The sequence below is a fragment of the Hyperolius riggenbachi genome, chromosome 4 (assembly GCF_040937935.1).
Source record: "Hyperolius riggenbachi isolate aHypRig1 chromosome 4, aHypRig1.pri, whole genome shotgun sequence".
Taxonomy (NCBI): Eukaryota; Metazoa; Chordata; class Amphibia; order Anura; family Hyperoliidae; genus Hyperolius; species Hyperolius riggenbachi.
This window is the reverse complement of record NC_090649.1, coordinates 163,802,890-163,825,115: the sequence shown is the minus strand read 5'-3', so window position 1 is coordinate 163,825,115 and position 22,226 is coordinate 163,802,890. Positions and strand designations below refer to the sequence as shown.

At 41.7% G+C, this 22,226-nt stretch overlaps 1 protein-coding gene across 1 annotated transcript in view; it reads right to left on the bottom strand.

Annotated features, from left to right (window-relative positions):
• Positions 1–22,226, bottom strand: part of RSRC1 (arginine and serine rich coiled-coil 1) — a 370,688-nt gene that overhangs the window by 73,406 nt on the left and 275,056 nt on the right. The gene's annotated exons all lie outside the window — the stretch shown is intronic.

Genomic DNA, 22,226 nt, shown 5'->3' with positions numbered 1-22,226 from the left:
TAGTGACCCGGTGGTATGTAGGGGTCCATTTAATTTTTGCCCAGAGATTTAAAGCCAGTTGATAAGCCCCCCAGGTCTCCCTATAAGCAAACAGTGCTCCCCGGGACTTCTGCAAAGTGTTGGCAGCGGAGTAAACCCACCTCTGCATCCATCTGTGGGCTTCCGTCATCTGCACTGACTGCCTCTTCTCAGTGACCCAGCGGCATGTATGAGTCAAAAGGGAGGGGGTCCTATTTAATTTTTGCCCAGGGGCTCATAGTACCTCAAACTGGCCCTGTCCTAACAGCAGAAGATTAAACATAAATTTAGGCATGGTTTGCAGAATCATCCAGTACATGAGAACCCTAGAAAAGCAAGCCCAAAGGAGTGAGTAAATGAGGCCACATAAGTGTACTTTAGAAAACAGCCTTGTTTAGCCCTAAGTGCTGGTGGCTGTGTACATATAACGAGGTGAGCTGTGAAGAAAGTTGAGTATTCCACCGAAAGAGCCGGCTAACAAGTGGGAAGCTACACCGACACATTAATTTATTGCTCTTGGCTGAGTGACAACGAGGCTCACAAGAAAGAAACATCAATAATATTACAATCTTTATCAAATTTACCTGTTTAGCATCACCGCTTGAAATGATGAGTGGGACACTCAAAGCATTAGAGCAGAGGGAAGAAAATTGCTCAGAATGATGCTTTATGAATGAGTTAAACTGAATTAGTGGATGATGCTACTGTTAATCTTTGTCCCATTAAGTTATGATAACAATGTTCCTAATGGCTGCACAATCTTGGCAGCATGCGTATAATGTGAACACTAATCAGGATCACTCAGCAGGTCAGCAGATTAGGATCGGAGTTACTGGCAGATGCACAGATATTCTCTGGGGACTCTCAAGCCCACACCAGGTGACTGTAATGGCCTAATGAAGAAACCACACACTCACCACAGATAATATGCTGCGGAGGAGGAACAGCCATGCTGCTCTGACTGTCTGATTAATGATAAGGCACATATATAATGTGTAGTGAGATAGATAAGACATAGCTCCCTCTGCCTCCTACCAGCAGAGACACGTGCTGGATTACATCTGTTGCACATCACAATGATAATGCAAGAGGCAACTCCATACAATTGTAGGTACATGACAAGCAAATAGGCACTCTGAGAGGAACCTCACAGGACTTTCCGGGACATGAAACATACAGAATGGTCTTCCCTTTACTTCATTCGTGTGATATTACACCAACAGTATGAATGACACAAGCAAATTATGTCAATATCCAGGGAAAGCTATGATGTCATTGCTTCTGATCAGTACATCTGATGTAACACATATGGAAAAGAGTCATCTTTTTCAAATGACTTGTTTAAAGTTTTATTTGATGAAATTACTGTTAAACCAATACTGTAAAGGATAGATGGATACGAACCAGATAAAAAGGGTGCAGGAGCCCCTATGGGAAAAAATGGTGCCGCCATGGATGCCTATTATAAAAGCCACGATTAGCAGGAAACAATGGAAATTTGGGTGTTAGAATTTAAGTATTATATGAATTTGTAGGCCTCAGTTACTTTAACTGAGTTTAGTTAAAATACTTGATTTGCAGAGTATACCTTTAAGGAGAATTTCTAGAAGCACTAAAGAACAGTGTGATTCGGACTGCACAAGCTACGATGTACAGACAGAGAGGCAGTCTTGTTCTGTAAACATCAAGTGTTTTCATATTTCCTAAAGGTAAACAATGTTCTTTTTAGATTAAGAGTCAGGTCCCTGGAACATGGAATTTTCCAGGCCATGCGCAATAAAGACTGTGCTTGTCATGGTATCACAGGGTCTTCTCAGCCAATAGCAGGCGATAAGTTAGTGATTCGTCCCTGCTTAGATCATGTCACATTTAACTCTTTAGAGTTTAGTATAAGAAGAGCTAATGAGCTCCCGGGGGAGCTTCTTCTGACTTCTGGGTGATGACTTCCACTTTCTACTCTTTTTGTATTGTCTTGTCATCTTATCTAACTGTATGCTGTATATAGGCCTAAGTGCAACGTAGTATAGATGTAACATAAGAGAAAGCCTGGTTGCCATTCAAAAGGAATGGACCAAGAGCCTGTAACGCAAAGAGGACTTACTAGAGACCAATTGCTTCGCTGAGGTGTAACGAACATGTAGAGATAAGCATCTGTATATCTGTTTATTGAATAAACTCCTGAAACTTTGACGACGTCTAAGAAGTTCTATCTCCTATGCGGTTGCTGTGATGAGAGTCGAGTTATCACACTTCTTGTGATATGGTGCCGAACGAAGGTGTAGTGTTGTTGTTCATAGCAACCAACGTATAAGTTCTTACATTGGGTACTTGGGGGCTGCCGCTATCGGGCGCCAAAATTTACAGTTTTTGTCGCAAACCACGGCTTTTATAATGCGGCAAAGAAGTTACATTTTGGCACACGTAGGTGCCTGATTACTGGCAAACAGAGTAATGCTGGGAACACACTATGAGATTTTCTGGCCGATGTACTGTCAGATCGATTGTTTCCAACATGTCTGATTTGCTTTCCGATCGACCTTCAAGCATTTTCTGATCGATTTCCTATTAAAGTGCTTGGAAATCGATTGGAAAGCAAATCGGACATATTGGAAATAATCGATCCGATAGTAAATCGACCAGGAAATCTCATAGTGTGTACCCAGCAGAAATTTTTGCACCTGGAGGTGCCCGATAGAATCGCAGGCGCCGGGATTGCGGTATTGCACAGCAGCCGCCTCCATGCGCCCAAGTGTAAGTTATTTGCTGCACATCACGGCTTTGCTTTAGAGTGGGGTTAAGGTTTATGGCAGGGTAGAGTTATGCGCCACGGGGGGGGGGACGAATAGGGTTAGGTGACACCTGGGGGGGTTCGTAGAGTTATGCACCACTGGGGGGGGGGGGTAGGTTAGCCACCACGGGGGGGGGGGGAGTGTTCTTAGGGTTAGGAATCGGTGGAGAGAGTGTTCTACAAGAGAGTAGGGCTAGGTTTAGTCATAGTAAAATATCGCAAATTTTAGCAATATTCTAATACTGGCTATCCCCGACATCATCTTCATATAACAGTCACTCCGATCAATTGCATGCTGAAACTGATCAGGAATCGGCCTTGTGATGCCGCAGCCCAGTGCAAGTGAGACATTACCTGTCAGCGGCCTCCGCTGACTCCATTCCTCTGTTCTCTATATACGCGTGCCACGTGGCTGCCTAATAACGTGGCCATGTGTGTGATGTCTGACATCACACACACGCCCTTTGATTATAATAATCGAATTGGATGGTCGATCGGCTGCCAAGTCACCTAATTTATGGCTACCTTAAAGCTAGACTGAGCTGAGGGCCTAGGCAAACTCACACTTTACTGAAACACAAGGCACCTGCGTTGCACTGTTATAACACTGATCCCGCTCAATGACACTAAATGAGACAAAGCCTTAAGGGTTAAAGGCAGGCCTATGCATGCTCTGCATTCATGTACACATAGCAGGTGAAGCATGAAAAAAGGAAACCCTGGCTTGATCACCTAAGTGCCAATTAAAAATGAGACCTTGGCAGCAAAACTGATAAGTGGTTAGGATTTGCCATGTTCACCCTCATAGTTAAATCCTGCCATAGTGAGGTCTGCTCAGACGTTTGTGAATTGATAGGTCAGTCACTTCAGGCTCCTCCAATACTGCAAACACACAAGTGCTCATTAACCAACCATACCATGTCACTAATGCCAGTTTCACATGAATGGTGTGGGGCTGAAGGGCATGTCTGTCAGGCAGTTTAGTCTCCAGTCTGCCACCCAGCGATTGCCTTTCAGGTGCTTCAAATTGCAAATGGCTGCGTTTATAACTACATACATGTCAGCATGCGATACCCAGTGCAGTTACCTGCGAGCAAGAAATCGCCTCATGTTGCATTACAGTGCAGCCATGCTCAGATGGTGCCTCAGTGGGACGGACATGGCTCCACTGCCCATGCTGAGAGTTAACAAGAGTTCAGCTAGTGCAAAGGAGCAGCTGCCCATGGGAAAGAGGCCTAACCATGCTTCAGAGAGTTCAGAATTTAACATCCCTACCCTAGTCAAAACCTAATATCCCTATCACAATCTAGGGCTAATTTGAGAGGTAGAAAATTATTAGTTGTGGGAGGCAACCACAATGTCCGAGAGACCCCATGGAACCATTGCAAAAGAATACAAACTCCCTGCAAATGGTATTCTGGCCAAGAGTCAAACCTGGGACTCCAGCATTGCAAGGCGACAGTGTTAGCGACCACACTGTCAAGTCTGAAAAGTTTAGTTCCAAATGGAAAGCTGCTTGAAGACTTGCCCAATTTTGGATTTAGTTGGGATTTAATGCCTTAGGAAAGTGTGTGTGACTGAGAAGCATCGCCATCTTTGCTTTAAAAGGGAACCTGAAGTGTGAAATATATGGAGGCTGCCATTATTATTTCCTTTTAAACAATACATGTAGCCTGGCAGTCTTGCCGACCGCTTTGGCTGCAGTAGTGTTTGAATCACACACCTGAAACAAGCATGCAGCTAATCTTGTCAGATTTTTGTCAGACACATGTGATCTGCATGCTTGTTCAGGGTCTATGGCTACAAGTATCAGAAGCAGGGAATCAGCAGGACAGCCAGGCAACCAGTATTGTTTTAAATTAAATACATGTCAGCCTCTATATCCCTCTCACTTTGGGTTCCCTCTAAAAGATTAATGTGCAGCTTCCTTCATTGGCCGGAATCACTAGAAGTATAATCTTGTATTCCTCAGGTTTCTGAGAAACAGGCTATAATGTGAACCATTCATATAGAAATGCAACGGCTGCAACTATTTATTATTTAAGAAGCTGATGTTTCCCTGGCAGCCATGCTGATCCTACAACTTCCCCAATCACTGAGTTGCTGAACTGGAAATATGTAGATACAGTTGACAAGGATCAGTGAAGCCAGAAGGCTAGCATAGCAGCCAGGTAACAGCAACTTCCAACTATAAAAAAATCAGTAACCGCTGCATGCAGCTCAAAATATTTTCTGCCGATTTGCAAAACACATTTATCAAAGCAGGCAGAGATCTTGTACTGCAAGTGATTTCCTATTGGTTACTGTAAGTAACACTTTATTAAACATGCAGTTAATGAAAAAAGCTAGCCATAAGTCATATAAACTATGTGCAGTACAGCCCAAGTTCTCAATATGTGGTAAACGTACTGCAGGGGGTACTTCTGAAAGGTCCAGGGTTTACTCAGGCCTGATATAGTTAATTAGGAATAACAAATTTAAAGTTTAAAATGTAACTGTCGGGCATAAAATTAAAAACCAATTCTTTATTTTTATCTGGTAAACAAGTAATAAGGATGATAATGAAGCAATCTAAAAGTTAAAATCACTACTACTTTTCTTGTTGATAAATGATCATTCCACCGTTTACCTGACTCTTATTTGGTACACACAACATTTGGTACACAAAAAGGAAGTTGCAGGGCATGCTGGGTTGTCCTTTTTTGGTTCTCTATTTCCCCCAGACTTAACTAATGCAGTCTGATTGGCTGAAGCCTCTTTCCCTTCTGTTATCCCCTCCCACCTCTGTTCCTCTCTAATTGGCCAATATTTCTCATGCTGAGACAATGCACTTTCTATAGTGAAGGGCGGGCAAATCTGGCAGAGAAGAGTAAGGCCTGGTGCACACCAGAGGAGGCAGGAAATTACATCAGGATTGGCTTCAGAATAGCCACACTTAAAATGGGAAATGCTTAGAAGGATTTGCTCTTTTTTACTGTAGAAAAAAAAAACTAAAATCAAAACGTGGACAGTGCAATCCATATGTTATGTAAGTAGAGCAACTACTTATATATGTGCTTTTTTCTGAGATAGTATGGCTGACAGATCCTCTTTAAGAACATTTTAAATCCTATATAAACAACATATATTTTTACCATGCCAGGGGGTATTTGGTGAGAACAAGCATTCAAAAGGGGTACTAACCAATAAAAGGTTGAGAAACACTGCAGTAGATGATAACATCCACTCAAGATTCACTTGTCCTAAATCTGATTACATGGAATCATTAAATCTAAATAAATAAAATGGTTTCCTTCATTTTGGGCATTGTCAGTATTAGAAACATCTTATTGAAGAAAACAGACAGAATATGCTGAATGCCCAAAAAAAAGGTTCTGCAAAAAAAAACGATAATTATATTCAACGTAGATTATTTTGCATACAGAAAAACGAAACAAAACAAAAAAAATACATATATATTTCTTTTTTTTTTTTTCATTAGAGCACTGGAATTGGTAAGATCGTAACATTTCCTTCTTGTCCATAGGTACAATTCTGTTTTCCAAACATGTGCCGCCTGACTTTTATATAAATAGAGCAAATGAAACTGTCCCTGCGCATTTCCCATCGCATTTGTAGCTGTGATTCTACTGTAACACATGGCCAAGATGTTGTATTATCTGGCAGCAGAGGTCAAACTGAGGATATTACATTCTGCAACACTTCTAAAATTCTTCTGCACCGCACCAAAAAGAGGCTCTCTCACATCCCTGCCAGGCAGGGCCATACTTATGGCAAACGAGGGGGGAAGGGGAGCAGAAAAAGACCTTAAAATCAGCCATGATGAAAAATCAATAAGGCAGTAATTGCTTGGCTTATCATAGTAAGGGAGAACAAATTAATAAGCGAGGTTTAGTATCCGTCCGGATTTCATGGAAACAAGGAGAGTTTCAGGATCACTAAACCAGAAAAGGAGAAGGTCTCAGAGTGATAATTAAATCAACTCATGCTGATTTTCTGCCAAATTTATTTCCCAAGTGTGCATCACAACGTCTCACTGCTTACTAGCCAGGCATAACTAATCAATTTATCGTTGGGTTAACACATGAGCAACACATAATGCAAATGTAACAATAAAGAACAGTGATGTATTTCAAGCATATGCCACTAATAGGGATCTATCCTCAATTTGAAATGATTGTGCTATTGTATAGGTAAGCATAATAAACTACAAAATCCTGGAATGGATTCCTCCCTCAAACACATGGGGAACTTTTCTCATGTATTGCAGTACAGTATTATTTTTAGGACATTTTCCCCATCATTCCACCATTTATCAGCAACAACGGTGCAGATCTGCAGCTCAAGGAAAAAATTGTTTTATATATTTACAAGCGTAATTCTAGTGCTTCTTCTTTTATCGTTGTATAGATTGTGGGGTAAAGTTGGGACAATCCAGGAGCAAAGTAAATTCTATTTTTAATGGTGCTTAATCACACTTAGAGGAACTTTAGCAAAAAGGAGAAAAAAGAAATCAATGCATTGCAAAGTGAGTACGGTAGAGATATATATATATATATATATATATATATATATATATATATATATATATATATAAAATCAAGAAATCATTGATATTCAACATTGTTCATATTGTTTGATCCACATCAGCCTGCACCTAATCATAGTTACTACTGGCAAACAGGAAAACCAACAGAGAGCACCAACTGCCATTATCTATAACCACAACCACTAACAATGCGATAGGCAAAAAGGGTTTTTTGTTGTTTTTTTAAGAGCCTATTTCCACTACATGTGGATTCTGGATGCAGAAAACTGACTCCAATGAATGCCTATGGGAAATCTGCATCAGAAAAATCGCGTTTAGTGGAAACAGGCCCATAGACATTCATTGGAGTCAGTTTTTCTGCATCTAGAATCCGCATGTAGTGGAAACAGGCTAGATATACATATGCAGAGAGGGAGATACTGGCTGCTTGGTAGTTGAAAACAGCTGTTATTTCCCACAATGCAACAAGGCTCACAGACAGGAAATGGTCATCACACTGCAAGGGGTTTCACCACAATATTAGCCATACAAACTCCCCTGATGCACTTTGAGTCCTGTGGGAGAAAAGCGCTTTACAAATGTTGTTGTATTGTATTGTATGATCTATTCAAGAAAAGGTAAAGATTTCTCATTGGAAAAGGGGCATCAGCTACTGATTGGGATGAAATTCAACCCTTGGTTACAATTCCTCTTAAAAGTACCCCTTACCCTCTTCCCCCTCCCCTTAAACTTTTAATATTGTTTTATTGCTGGTGCTGCAACTAGCACACAGCACCAGCCTCCACAGTCCAGTGCCCCCTCTTACCCCCGTTCTGCTCAGTCAAAGCCTTTGACTGAGGCAGAACGTCGGATACTATTGGGGAGGAAGTGACAATTCTTCCTCCCGATGTGTGTACAAAACTCCGCCCCCTCCACCTGGACGCTTTAGTTCGATATGTGTTTCACTGCACACAGCGTGCAGGGGAGAAGTGCTGTGTGCAGACTTGTGATAATTGAGGTTGGATATTGTTTCGACCTCAATTACCATGAGCCCACACACAGCGCAGCTCTCCTGCATGCTGTGTGCAGTGAAACACATATCGAACTAAAGCGGCAGGAGTAGCAATTCATTAACAGTATACCTATACAGTAAGAACATCCATTTCCGTTAGCGGAAACTTGAAAATAAGGACCTAGAAGTGCAAAATTGTGCACAAGTGACTTGTTTGAATGGATAGGTCATCATTCAGTATGAACCACCAACTCCGATTTTTGTCTGAACCAATGCGCTAGGATGAATCGGTCTACATGAACAAAATTGTTGTCTTTTACTGTCATTGGGACACATTTTTTTAAACTATTCTTTTCTGACCCATCGTTCCTTTTTAAGATGGTGGATTATCGTGTGTAGAGAGCTTTGAATGCCTACAGAAATGAATTTATCCTCACTCAATGATACATGCTTTACAGTATGGAAAAGAGTGATTGTAATAACCATTTACAGCAAATTATAAGTAAAGAAAGCTGTAAAAGATTAATTACAATAGCTGATATAACTGGGACAATATTTTAAACAAATCCTTGAGATCTTCTTTAAATACTTTTATTTCCTACCAAAAAGAATGGCCACAGGACTTAGAGTGCTAGTAACACCCCTCCTATAAACCCTTTATAAAGGCACTACATCATTATGGTTGGATGCAGGGCCTGTTCCCAGCACCATAAACTACTGAAGCAAGTGAAGTACAGGGGTATTGTGACTGAACTTTCTAGCAGTAAATACAGGCTATGGGGTGGGGTTTAGTTCAATTAATGCCACAAATGTACGTTGTTTTTTTCCCCATATTTTAAAGCGGATCTGAGATGAAAAACTAACTATAACAAGTAACTTGTCTATATATCTTATCTAAAGTTTAAATAGTTTACACAGCAAATCTAGCTGCAAACCGCTTTAATAAAATAAGAATATTTCTTCCTGTGATACGACAGCAGCCATGTTGTTTGTAAACATTACACAGAGGCAGGCTTATCTGTATCTTGATCACTAAGCCTGTGAAAAAAACCTAATCCCCCCTCCTCCCCTCTGCCTCTGAAATCAATGGCTAGTAACACCTCCTCCTCCTCTTGCCCAGACTGAGCTCCCATGAGCCCTTGCTACTGCCAAGGCTCTCTGAAAACCTATGGGCGTGGTTTATTTAGTTTATAGGGAATTAGAGTATTAAAACAAAAACAAAAAAGTATTTGGCTTGAGGAATGCCCTATAAACAATATGAAAGGAACACAATTATGCAATGAGTAAAAGTTCACCTCAGATCCACTTTAAATGGATACTTAAGCCACTGTAGAAAAAAATAAATCAGTTTTGCTTACCTGGGGCTTTCAACCAGCCCCCTGCAGTGGTCCTGTGCCCTCGCAGTCACTCACGGATCCTCCAGTCTCCCGCCACCAGCTAGTTTCGTTTTCGGCAACAGGTTTGGGCACACGTATCGTTCTTTGCTTTCCAGTGCACGATAACGCCCTGCGCCTGCGTGATAGTGCCCTGCACAGGCGCAGGAAGCTAGTTCGCACTGGAACGCAAAGAAAGATACGGGTAGCCAGGCCTGTCACCAAAAACAAAACTAGCAGGCAGCAGGAGACTAGAAGATCTGTGAGTGACTGCGTGGGCACAGGACCACTGCAGGGGGCTGGTAGAAGCCCCAGGTAAGTAAAACGGATTTTTTTTTACAGTGGCTTAAAGGACAACTGAAGTGAGAAGGATATGGAAAATGGATTATGGATATAATGGATATGGATATTCTTGAAAAAGTACTGCCATTGTCATGTAGAGTATTTGTTTGCTTGATGGTGGTTTAACCTCCCTGGCGGTTTATTAAAATCCGCCAGGGGGCAGCAAATACGTTTAAAAAAAAAAAATTTTTTTAGCCGCTGCTCGGCGGCATCCCCCCAGCCCCTCCGATCGCCGAAGATCAAGAGACTCCGTTCAAAGAACGGGATCTCTTGGAGGGCTTCCCCCATCGCCATGGCGACGGGGCGGGATGACGTCATCGACGTCGTGACGTCAAAGGGGAATCCGATCCACCCCACAGCGCTGCCTGGCACTGATTGGCCAGGCAGCGCACGGGGTCTGGGGGGGGGGGGGCGGCGGCGGCACGACGGATAGCGGCGGCGATCGGAGGTTACACGCAGCTAGCAAAGTGCTAGCTGCGGGTAACAAAAAAAAAATTATGCAAATCAGCCCAGCGGGGCCTGAGCGGTGCCTCCCGGCGGCATAGCCCAACCTCAGCTCGGGCTTACCGCCAGGGAGGTTAAAGGGCATTTTATTTACAAGTTGTGAAAATATCAACTAGGAGAAAACTCAGGAGAAAAAGTGAATTGCATATGGCCCTGGGTGTGAGAAGGTGGGAAGAGTTTATTTTTTACACATACTGAGCCAGGACAGGGGGATAAGACTCTGCTGACCTGTAGTACCTCAGTGCTGACCACATAGTTAATCTCGTAGTAGCAGAGGGAGGAGATGGGCAGGGTTGGTTGATCTGTGCACACAGAAAAGACTGTCAGGTGGTGAACCCACATCCCAGCTCTTCTCTGACTACTTCATGTGGATGATGATGGTATGGGGTAGAAGTATGGGCAAGTAAGCAGAGACCTGATAGGTCCAATAAAACTGCAATATCGTCTTGAAAGGAAATGGAATCACTGGATCCAGCCAACCAGGAACTACATTTTAGCTTTTCTTTTATAGGTGGGCAGTACCCATGCAGCTTGTTATTTTGTTCAAGGTTCCAGTGCCAAGATCTGCATTCCTCCAACCTCCAGGTTGTGTTTTGTCCATATTAATGAAAGACTGCGATATGTATCACTACATACAACAGTAGCATGCATCCGGGAACCATGAGACAATGAGAGCTCATCACTGACTACTTTATGTGGGTGATGATGGGATGGGGAGAAGTATGGGCAGTGAGCAGGGACTTGGTAGGTCCAATAAAACTGCAATATCGTGGGAATCACTGGACCCAGCCAGCAAGGTACTTTATATTTCAATGAAATGTTAGTTTTCCTTTTATAGGTGGGCAGTACCCACGCAGAGAAATATCTTTTGGCTTGTTATCTTGTTCAAGGTTCCAGGGCTAAGATCTGCATTCCTCCAACCTACAGGTTCTGATTTGTCCACAGTAATGAAAGACTCAGGACTGCAATATGTATCCCTACATACAACAATAGCATGCACCCGGGAACCATGAGATGTATACATGCTGTCATTGATTCATCCAGCAAGCATCCAAGCAGAAATAATCATACTTTTTTTATTTGAATGGAGGTATCCCGAGTAGTGTGAATGAAAAGCCAGGATCCCGCCCTCCATTTGATATATGCCACAAAACAGCGGAGCCGACAATATACAATATTTAACAGCACTCAGATTATTAGTGATGCTCACCAATAAAAAAAGCTTATGCAATTCAGCCTAAAGCGCTACACTAAAAACCTCTGGATTTTGTTCCCATTTTCATAAAGTCTTACAAATCAAAAGAGTCACACAAACACAAAAACCACCGTTCTGTATAATGTAATAATTATTTCGTGCCCCCAGAGATCATATCCCATTCAGCAAATTAGCATGACTCTTATCTAAGGGCAAATGAAATCAAAATTTCAAATTGGGAAGAGGCAGCTATTTATTTTCCCTTTTCCTTCTTTTTAGTACCTTCTGAAATGATTCCTTTTTGTGTATATGTCCTTTAAATAGCTACCGGGGCCTTAGTAATTAAAACAGCACCAGCCTCTAGTCTCTAATCTGCAGCCTGGGTCAGCTGTCTGTAGATTCTAATTTGTCCCCCATTTGTATTCATGACAGCAAAATGCTGAATATTTAACAGCAAGGCTGGCAGGAGGGGGTATTGGTGAGCGTGGAGGTCAAATAATTTGATTTCACAGCAGATTACATACAACATCCAACATCTAATCTCACATCGTTTGGTAACAAAATTACAATGAAAGCAATGTTATGACACATCTACTGGAGGCAAGGAGCCGGACAATCTCTTATTTCTTCTGTACAAATTAATAAACAGTTTAAAAGGCTCAGTGTTGAATGTGTTTGCTTATTTAACTGCCTATTAGACAGTTTAATAGCCGGGGTTAGTTTTTCTCAAGTCGGTGTGATTAATGCAGCAGCAGATCAGCGACTCGCACTTAAAACTTTAACATGTATAAATTGCAGCAGTGGTACTAAAAACCTGCAGCAAGCAGATTTCAGCTTTCATCGTTCTACAGCCTTGGCATATGCTTTCTGATTGGTTGCTGTTGGCAGATACTCAGAGTTTTAGGGTCATTGTCATGTTTATAAAAAACTGGCCTGGCCATTTACACCAAAACAAGCTGTCTATTTCTGCTTTGCATACTCAGCTCATTATCCACCATCTATAATTACAGAAGTGATATCTGGAAATGTGTATTTCTGTTTAAAGGGAATCCATGGTGAGAGACATATGTAAACTGACATATTTATTTCCTTTTAAACAATGCACATTGCCTGGCTGTCCTGCTGATACTCTGCCTCTAATATGTTTAGCCATAGATCCTGAACAAGCATGGGTATCAGATGTTCCTGACAACATTAGCCACATGCTGGTTTCAGGTGTGTGTTTCAGACACTGACTAAAAAGATTAGCAGGACTGCTGGGCAACTGGTATTGTTTAAAAGGGAGTAAACATGGTGGCCTCCATATGTCTCTTATTTTGGGTTAATTGGGGGGGGGGGGGGGGGGGGTGATGGGCTATTGCAGAGTTGCATAATCCCAGTAAGATGTAAAATTATATTGATTTGTACAGTACAACACTTAGTATTCAAGAGTCAATATTTTTGATTTATTACTACAGGTTAGTCAATCTTTGTGATAAGGATCGTAGGAAATATTTACTTTTTTTTATAAGATAACAGGATTCTGCCAGACTCTTGCTTCCAAATTGCTCCTTTGGTGCCCAGCCAGTTTTCACATACAATACATACATCAACAAAACACTCATTACAGACAGAGTCCATTAAATATCTTCTAAAACTGCGTACATATAAAAGGCCGCCCGTTAATTTGGGCTCTGGATCCAGCAGTATTGCTGAAAAATCTGCTGTAACGTTGTCGATATTCTATTGGCTTCCCTAACCTATACCTCACACTAACCCCTCACCCAACCTACACCTAACATTAACCTCACCCTACCTACACTTGACACTAACCTTCTCTCTACATAGTAACTGAACCCTGAGTACGCGATTTCTCACAATTGCTGCTGTCTTCACTGGTATCCAGAATTTGTGGCCGAGCCCCAATTGCTGAACACGTACTCCTGCCTCTATCTCCGCTGATATGCAAAGTTCCACTACAGGATAGCTGAACTTTGTTTGCCACTTACTGACCCTCTCTAGCTGCTGTTTGGCTATATAATGGCCTAATCACTGCACCCAAATGACTCTGTCCGGTGTCCATTTAGCTGTAAAATTAATTCTGGTCTATGGTGGCCCCTCAATATACCGAGGGGGCTGTGTGCCATAATTACGTATTATATGATCCCCTGAGCTGGCTGCTGAAACCCTGGGTAAGGACTTCACTTCATTTTGTTCATAAAAAAGTTTATTCCACTAAATGCAATTGTTGTGTTGGTTTTCCAACATCAGACAAGACACAGAACATTTATATTGCGCTTTTTTCCTGGTGGACTCAAATCGCCAGAGCTGCAGCCACTAAGGCCCACTCTATAGGCAAGGCCTGTTGTAGCTATTATGAGCTAGCACATCTTTTGACAGGTCCTCTTTAGAAACACTGATGAAACCACTGGCATCTCTTTAGTCTGTGAAGAAGCAGAGAGCTCCCAGATCTCACATACACAGAGCAGCCAGCCACACTGCTCTGAGTCGGGAACTGCTCAAAATAGCACTTTCGGATTATGTGCCTCCATCCATTTGAGATGAGTAAGTGTGAGAGTTCATGCTTGCTTATCTCCTCCTATTTGGGCTATCTGAAAAGAGAAGGCTGCAGAGGATGGTGGTGGGCAACTTACATGGGCAGCATAGAACATGGTTCAATGATGTCACTAAACAAACTACAGAGGTGCAAAAGCTCATGAGGCCATGAGTGCCATAATTGAATTAAATAGGAAGGTGACGGTACTTTGTGTATTGGTTAATGTCCCTGCATAATAAAGGTTGGGGCCAACCCAAATATCTAAGAGTATATAACTATTTGGCAATAAAAGGTCATAGGGCCACCATATTTATACCAATATGCAAAATCAATTTATTACAATAGGATTAAATACAAAGCACAATCCCCTAGATAAATCCCTCAAATAATCACAAAAACCCTCCCCACTTTTAAAAAGCAAAACATGCGGATCCTAAATCATGCATGAGTGGTCCAATGCCTATAATTGGGTATAAATCAATCATTGGTTTAAGCCTAAAAGGCTATATGTTCACCTCACAATCGCCAGCGCTGGCTGGCGTGGTTCGCGTGTTGAGTTCACACGCAATGGAGTAATCCATACCGGCAATCTACGGGGACATTGGAGTTACCATGCGCATGGCCTCAAAGCATTGAATTCTCCGTGAGGAATAAGCGGTACTGGATGGATATATAAGGAACCATTGTACGGGTGAGACCCATCCATTTTTCAAATGCATTATACTCAAGGCTGTGATGTGACAAGATATCCGGAAATTTTGATTCCTTATACTGGAACTTGTGATTTGAAAGTTGGAAGCTAAATTCTCCACTGCTCATAACAGGCAAAGGGAGAGTGAGAGGGGGGCCCCCACTATACAATTGGGACATTGTGGCAGTTTGGAAGGTGGATGTATGCGCGGGCGATTGTGAGGTGAACATATAGCCTTTTAGGCTTAAACCAATGATTGATTTATACCCAATTATAGGCATTGGACCACTCATGCATGATTTAGGATCCGCATGTTTTGCTTTTTAAAAGTGGGGAGGGTTTTTGTGATTATTTGAGGGATTTATCTAGGGGATTGTGCTTTGTATTTAATCTTATTGTAATAAATTGATTTTGCATATTGGTATAAATATGGTGGCCCTATGACCTTTTATTGCCAAATAGTTATATACCATGAGTGCCATAATCCTGTTTTAACCATTTGACAGTGTTGAAGAAATGCATCTTGGCAATTCCTGTCAATATCTGGCAGAGGGAGTTTCTAGGCAGCCTCATTACAACAGTACACTAAATACATTATATGAAGTATTGTTGTCAAGTTTGCCAAGAAGAGGACATTGAACTTACTGCTAGTTTTAAAAATATTTAGCTGGCAGTAAATTGAAACGTGAAATATAATTTTTAATACTGTAACGCTATATAACAAAAAGACCTTGCAGCACAAAGTGAAATAATAAGGAAAACGCTCTGTCTCTTTAAATAGATATATAGAGCTTCTCAGCCTTCCAAATGAACAATTCACATGAGCACAGCTGCAAGGTTCCCCTGTATATTATCACTTAAATTACACAGGAATGCACATACCATTTTTAAATACCCCAGGGAGCCTGGAAAAAATGACCCCTTTGCTGATATTTACCTTCCCTAAAGTGATCCAGGTCTTACGTCTGTAAGGCCGGCAGCTGCCAGCTACTTCTACTAAAGAGCTCTCAATCTTCTGGACACTAGAGGGCGGTGAGGGAAGACAAAACGATGAGCTTATCCATTCACTGTAATGGGAATAACAGCTGCCCATCTTTCTTCTGCACTCTCTTAATACTGAAGAAATTTAAAGCAATTTTTCTCAGTGAAGAATGCTGGAAACTGTAGATCCAAGCAGACCGAAGGTCTCAATTACTTCAGCTAAGATATTGCCTACTATTATATTACTTATTTCTTGAAAGCACCTCAGATTTTCGAAAAAGTATTTAGAAAAAAATATATACAAGTGCAGTTGTCCTTTAAATGCTTGGCAATTGTAGCTGATTCGGCTAGGATTATTTTTATATAAAAAAAAGGAATCAACTAGCATTCCGTATTCATATTTTAGATCCATTAAGCAGCACAGCACTATCAAATGAATTAATATGTATGACTCAAACTGCAGAAAAATGATTCCCCAATAAAATAGTGAACTTTTGGACTAGTGGCACAAAAGTCAACTAATGCCAATGTAGAAGTGTCTTGCAACGGCACAACAACATTGAATATGAAAACAGCAGGGTTCAAGCTGAGGCTGAAGCTGTAAATCATGCAGGAAGACGCTCAGAAAAAAGGTGCGATTCTAAAGAGACGTTAGATAGCTCCATGTAAAAGCCAAGAAATACACTAGGAACGGAGAGGTTGATAAATCACTCTGGCTACTTAACTATCCTGCCATCGCTGATTGTGGTTCAGCAGGGCACCCGCATTAAGCTCAGTTACAGATAGGAGGGTTATAGGTTTGAGAGATAAGAGCGCAGTGGACATTATCATAAACTGCTAAAACCAACAAAGATAGGCAAGGTGTTAACTCGATAACGGAACTCTAATTCAATAGATTTTCAGGAAGATGTGTCACCAGTGAAGATACAATCAAGAGAAAGCATCTTGCAGATAAAATGGTACAAAAGAGAGACTATGAATATTCAAGACATAAATAATCCTGGGTTTTTCAAATATGAAGTTGCAAAAGTTTGAAAACTGTTGCTTGTGAAATAACAGATCCCAGCGAGAGTTGGCGAAAGGCAAGGGAACAAAGTTGGCCAAGGAGAGGTTGATGGTTTCGGCTTGCTTAAAAATAAAGCATGGAAGAATGGGGCTAATTAAAGAATACTTATAGCTAAATAGACAGAGCCTGTAATGGCTGCCTGAATGATGGACGATGGGGGGAGGGGGGTAAATACACTCACCTGTCCTGATGTATTCTTTCCAGGCAGGTGATCGCTCCGTCACACCAAATCCATCCCCCCCCCCCCCATGCCAGCCAAATACAGACGTAGGATTAGAGCATTCATCGTTTCACTTCCATTATCAAGAATGGTCTATATCGCAGCAATACTACTTATTCTAAAGGGACCCAGCCCTTCTTGGCACTAAACCTGAGTTAGCTATGTTTTATATGTAACTTGACATTTATGTGCCTTAAAATTCACCCCCCCCCTTTTTGCTTTTTGGTTCTGTATATTAATAATTTATTCGAGGGGTGGCTATACTTTACCATGTACTACATTAAATTTTGAAGTCTTCTATAAAAAAAGAAGAAGAAGAAGAAGTTACTTACCTCGGTAGGGGGAAGCCTCTGGATAGTCCAGTCTTTCCATGTCTTATTACACCTCACTGTTCCAGCGCTGGATCCCTGTTTCTTCAGTGTGTAGGTGTGGCTGCACTGCGCATGCGAGAGTATGGTCCATATAGGCCCAGTAGAATAAAGAACTCGCGCACAGAGGAAAAACTCATTCACGGGTGCCTTCATTCTACTCCAGCTGCATGAACCATATTCGCGTATTTGCACATATTCAACCCATGAAGTAGAAAAGAGGGACCGGGACCTGGCCCTGGAGGGGTGTTAGAGGGTATAGGAAGCCTCTGGACTTCACACAACTGAGGCAAGTATCTGTTTTTTTTAATTAAAACTAATTAAGAATTGCTTTAAAGTGAACCCAAGGCAAGAGTGATATGGAGATTGCCATATTTGTTTCCGTTTAAACAATACCAGTTTACTGGCAGGCCAGTTGATCTATTTGGCTGCCTAGTGTCTAAATTACACCAGAAACAAGCATGTAGCTGATCTCGTCAGATCTGACAATAATGTCAGAAACATCTGATCTGCTGCATGCTTGTTCAGGGTCTACGGCTGATAGTATTAGAGGCAAAGGATCAGCAGGACCGCCAGGCAACTGGTATTGCTTAAAAGGAAATAAATATGGCAGCCTCCATATAACTCTTACCTTGTGTTCACTTTAAAAAAGGAATTTGCCATACATATTGTCATATAGTCTGTAAAACATCACCAGTAATAACAGATCAGGTGATGTGCACACGTTTTCGGACTACGCACAATAGCAGTACCAGCACTGGATGTTGCAAGCCTCTTTAGAGCAGCTGAAAGCAACTCCTGTAATCAGAGGAAATGGATGGCAGATGACTCAGTGCTGAATCAAAGCACTCTGTGAATAATGGGTACTATGTTGTCTGGAAAGCCCGTCCTACATTTTATTGCACATTATTTTTCTTCTAAATGGCACATCCAAACATAAAACGCAAACAGATTTTCAATATACCGTACTTAGGTATGGCTGAATTTTCTGTTTTCTGTGGCATTCGGCTTTAAATCTCAGCCTTAGTAAATAAAGTAATTCAGATTGTGCCCCAAACTCTATTCATAAATACGTGTTATGTAGAAGATTGTGTATCTGAGTAAATTTAATTAACCGCATCTGGACTGTAATAATATTTAATACTTAAAATAATAAAAATAGCCCATAATAAAAGGCTCTAGGGCATTCAGTAATGTGACAGGTGCAAATCATTTTACAGAGCATAACAATAAGAAAGCAAAGGAAAAAAAATCTCCAATTGAATAATCCTCTATAAGAGCGAGGAGAGGCGACCGTCTACATAAAGCAGCAATGACAGTAGCCACTTACTGATAACACTATGAAAATTACACATTGTGGGGCGGAGGGATAAAACCTGCAGGTGAGAAATCTAAAGAAAAGTGAAGCTGAATCCAACCAGACACCAATCAAAGCCTTCTGCTTTAATGCCCTTGAAAAATTAGATGAGAAATCTGATTGTTATGATTGGATGCTGTACTGATTTTCATCAGCTCCTACAAACTTTCAATGAGAAGAAAAGTTGATTTGAAAAAAAGGTACATAAGCACATAGCAAAGTCCCTATAATAACAATTTTTAAAGTTATCCTTCAAATGGTACATGCAAAAAGGACATTTGGGTGGCTTCTGGGTGTTATAAAACAAAAACATTGTGCTGCTTGTTATAAGACAAAAAGAGGCGGTATGATGACCCCTGTTGGGACATACTGCACCATTTGGGCTCCAGTCGTCTCTGTGCTTTTTCTTTTCCAGGGTGCTTTTTGATCACCCTACACACCTGCATGCTTATTAAAGGGAAAATAAAAGGCACTGGGCAAGTATTTTTCAACTACCTGATTGCTTACTCCAGTGTTGTCCAATGGCACGAGAGTACTTCCAGATCTGAATGTTTTAAGTACTATAACAGCAACCCAATAAAGCATGCATAGCAAGGTGCCTGGATAAGCTTTTGGATCACTCCAATTCCTCTGATGTGCAGGTAAAGAGAACACCAAATGTAGTGGCAGAGTTCCTGAAGTCCTTCAGTTGGTTCTACCTTAGGAGCCTCAATGTGTAACAGCTTAGAAATGGCCTATAATTAAATGATCGTTATGGTCATTAGGTTGCAAAAGCTTCAAAACCTCAGATGACTCATCGCAGAGCATAGCGAGGGTTGCTGAAAGGTTAGCTATTAAATAGCAGTTGTGTAATTGCAATTATTAACCCTCTGCCAAAGTGAGACCTTTTTTTCATGAAAAACAAAAGTTTGCTTTCTTAAAACAGAAAGAATTTGCGATAATTCAGGTTGGAGTGAGCTTGAGATGTCTCCCAGAGCATCACTATTATTTTTCATGAGTAATTCAGGATGTCTTGGATTACAGATATTTATGGTGGAGATTCACTTTAACAGTAGGAAAACATGTATGTTTCAATTGTACAAAAGGTCTAAGACAGCACACATCAGTATACCTCTTTAATAAAGCAATCTCTATAATGTTGTTCTTGTACATGAGAAGACAGAAAAAAACCTTTTATTCAAAAAGTAAGCAACAAATGTCCCACATGACTCGTAGCACTGGCGTATCAATAGGGCCTGTAGCCCCTGCTCCCGCACGCATGGGGCCATTTTGTGGGGGCTGGAGGGGTGGCAGCATGAGGGGAAAGCCGTGGCCACAGTCGGCGGGGAGAGGGGAAGTTCCCCCCTCTCCCTCACCTTGGGGCTCTCCCCTCTGCGCTCCCCTCCAGCTTAAAATGTGTGTCCGTGGGCAGCGGCGGGCAGCAAAAAGATACATACCTTCCGTGCGCTCCAGCCAACGTTCCTCTCGCTAGCCTCTGACGCGTCTTCCGGTATAACAGGAAGTCGCATCAGAGGCTAGCGAGAGGAACGCAGGCTGGAGCGCACGGAAGGTATGTATTTGTTTCCTGCCCGCCGCTGCCCACGGGCATACATTTAAGCTGGAGGGGAGCACAGAGGGGAGAGCCCCGAGGTCAGGGAGAGGGAGGGAACTTCCCCTCTCCCCGCCGACTGTGGCCACGGCTTTCCCCTCATGCTGCCACCCCTCCAGCCCCCACAAAACGGCCCCGTGCGGGCCCCAGGGAGGGGGGGGGGCACTCTGAAAATTTGCAGGGGGGCCCGGTGGGGCCTAGTTACGCCCCTGACTTGTAGCTTTGGATGCAGAGCTCTAGTGCTGCAATGAGCGGAGGTGGGCCGGCTCAGGTGATCTGCTGTAGGGGAATCTCCCACTTCCAAATTTCCTGCAAAAACTACAAAAGTACAATGCAGAAAACTATGTGCATTACTAATTAATGTACATTTATTGTCATGTGCACTAAAAAGGTTGGACTAAGGCTTTTAGTTTATGAATAGGGAAGAGTAGGTTAGAGTTGAAGCAAACCTGAAGTGAGTTTCCTCATGATACTTGGTACATACCTAAGAAAAGGGAAGGCTTTGGATACTATAGAGTCCTCCTGTTCCTCTGTGCTCGCCAACGTTCCTGCTCTATCCCTTGTTAAACTTTGTTGATCTGCTTGCACTTTGGGAAACCTTCAGAAGAACTCGCGTCCCAGAGTTGTTCTGAAGACAAGTGCATCCATACTGCACACGTGAGCGCGTGCTTACGCATGCGCAGTGCAGATGTGCTCGTCTTCGGACGTACGCAGGTACACGAGTATTTCCAAAGGCTTCCCTTAGACTCCCAAAGGGCTATTCAACCTAGCAAGTTGAAGAAGTTAAATAGGTGGTCAGGGAATGCAGGAATGAAGTCCAGCGCAAAGAAATGGGAAAGCTCTAGCTAAGTATACCTGAGCTTCAGATCACTTTAAGTCATTTAAAGCTGGTCAGCATTGGGCATCAGGATTTAGCTAGTTGTAGGAAAACAACTATGGGGGGGGAGTGGTCAGAATGGTGACAAAAACTTGATTTCCAAAATTAAAAGCCAGATCAGCCACATCACCACAAGAGGGTTGACATGTGTGTCCTTGTACAACTGTGGCATCCTGTACCTCTACACTGTCTGCATCAACAGTAAGTTCACTGCGGCTTATAAGACAACCATTAGGCAAACACTGCTTTTTTTTATACCTCCAGAATAGAAGTTACTGACCAATAGAACCACTGAGAGACCACATGTAAAACTAATCTAACAAAGAAAAAACTTCATTGCAGCCTTATCGCTATTAATCATCGTCAAATCTGCAATTCATATCTTTATCATGCATTAAGCTGGATATCTGGCTAACATAATTAGCAAATTAACATAAGAGAAAAAAAGATATTCTTTAGATGAAATGAGTGCCCAGCGTAGTTTGAAGTGAAAAACGATTTTGCATATATTATTTAAATTATCTTCATTACACTGAAAAAAAGTTATTTTTTCTAAATGATCAATGAAAAGAATGTTTAAACTCCAATATCCTAAAACCTCTAAAGATGATTACAGACATTTGCTTCTTTACTGTGAATAATAACTCAAACACAGAGATAAATAAAAGCTTAGAAGCAGGCCGACCCTACAAAGGCACTGGAGAATGACTACATTCCACTCAATAAGTCTTATCATTGTTCCTCTGTCAATTAATAGTTTGAAATGGAACAAACAGATTATT